The 1,943-nt window shown below is 33.5% G+C and overlaps 1 protein-coding gene across 1 annotated transcript in view; it reads right to left on the reverse strand.

Annotated features, from left to right (window-relative positions):
• The window catches only part of LOC106880796 (1-phosphatidylinositol phosphodiesterase), a 6,810-nt gene extending 5,966 nt beyond the window's left edge, over positions 1-844 (reverse strand). The window contains exon 1 of the mRNA XM_014930912.2: positions 430-844. The gene's annotated coding sequence lies outside the window, so the exon portion shown is untranslated. The remainder of the gene's footprint in view (positions 1-429) is intronic.
• Between the last annotated feature and the right edge of the window lie 1,099 nt (positions 845-1,943).

Raw genomic sequence — 1,943 nt, forward strand, 5'->3', positions numbered from 1 at the left:
ATATGTGGAAAGAAGAAATCTACTACCACGCAGGGAAAAATATAGGAGGATTTGTTTTGGGGTTTGAAAATGAACCTGAATCAAAAAAATGTGTAGTCGTTTTAAAATAAAGTTATTCACATACCAAACTAGTTCCGACAATTTTTTGCTTATCAATGGTACGAATATATAAAAAAAGGTGGGGGTTAGGAGATCTTAAAGTTACAAGGTAAAAATTGAACAAACATGTTTAAACCGTCAAATGTTCAAATGTTCACAGAAATTTCAGTGAGTTTCACAAGAATAGATTGTAATATCGCTGCAAATGTTCGGCGAAGATCATAACAAATGTACATTATTGAAAGTTCATTCATACTGAGTTTTTATAAAATAAGTGCAGAAGAAAGAGAAAAAGGTGGAGAGAAAGCAAAAAAGAAGTTTGTTTTTTACAATTTCTGTCGTGGTGCATGTAGTCCTTTTTTCAATTTCAGCCTCAGTGTACTAGTCACTTCACCATTCACTGCTTGTTGGAGTTGAGAGTAGTATGAGCCGTCCAATCTTTTAGTATATAACATGTAGCTTTACAGAAAATGGTCTAATTTTTGATTGGTTATAATTTTGATGACAGTTTATCCTTTTTCTTGTGTGGGTTGTGATAAGAATACTTTCACTTTGGCAGTGTAGTGTTTTAGTTGGTTAACAAGAAACAAGTTCCGACTGCCTGTGATTTTCATGATATCACTTTGTTTTGAACAAAAATATTTTCCGTTCTGGGCAAAATACAATCTTATTTCTACCTTTATTTGTTTTTAATCTTTACGTGTCCTCAACAAAGACACTATTATCGTGATCACCAGGGCTATTACACCAATCTTGTTTATTAACTTGACATTACTTCTTATCTTTATGATTTGTAATATTTTAAACGATTGATTCGTTGCCCCAAATCACCCGATAAGGTGGTGATTTGACTGAGTCATGGCTGTATGATAAAGAAGTTCGCTTCGCAACCTCGTGGTTTCCAGGTTCGATCTACTTTACAGGCAGTATTTTCGATAGTTGTCCAATATTCTTGTGTCCGAGCGGTCAATATCTACTGAGTAGGACTGGGTAGTCGAAAAGTGTGACCAAGCTCGTCATGATGCCTTGTTCATCATCAAAAATCCTTCAAATAGAAAGCCAGAATTATATAAGAAAAAGCTCCACCAGTTCTTGGATTTAATATTTTTATTGAAACAGAGCATAACACAGTTAATTTTTTAGACGTGAATTTTAACCTTGTTTCAGGCAAATATGCGCCATACCATAAGCCTCACTCCAAAATCACCTAAATCAATACAAAAGATTATTATTCTAAGTCAATTACTAATTGTTTAGTAATAACATCGAAAAGACAGTAAATTACCTCTCATCTAGCCAAGATGTCTTTGACGATATCAATGAATTATATGATATTGCACTGGAAAAAGCAGGATTTAAACAGAAAATTGAATATATTAAGCATTGTTCATATACGATTAATAGTAAACATAAACTTGTGCAAGAAGGTAAACATAACTTAGATAAGAATAAGCTAAGGACTCAACCTACGTTTAATACAATAAATACTGATAAACCTGCTTATAGATTACACAATGACTATACACGGGTTGGACAAAATAATGGAAACACCTTAAAATTTCAAACAAATTTATTTTAATATGGGGTAAGACCGCCTTTGGCACTAATTACAGCTTGAATTCTACGAGGTAAGGACTCGTACAAAGTTTGAATTGTTTCCAAAGGAATTTTTGTCCATTCTTCGGCTAAAACAGTCTCCAGTTCTTGTAGTGATGATGGTGGAGGATATCGACTCTTTACTTGTTTTTCTAAAATACACCATAAATGTCCAATGATATTGAGATCTGAAGATTGTGGTGGCCAGATAAGATGTTCAACTTCTCCAATCACGTTAGTGTTTTGTT

Source organism: Octopus bimaculoides, chromosome 18 (assembly GCF_001194135.2).
Source record: "Octopus bimaculoides isolate UCB-OBI-ISO-001 chromosome 18, ASM119413v2, whole genome shotgun sequence".
Taxonomy (NCBI): domain Eukaryota; kingdom Metazoa; phylum Mollusca; class Cephalopoda; order Octopoda; family Octopodidae; genus Octopus; species Octopus bimaculoides.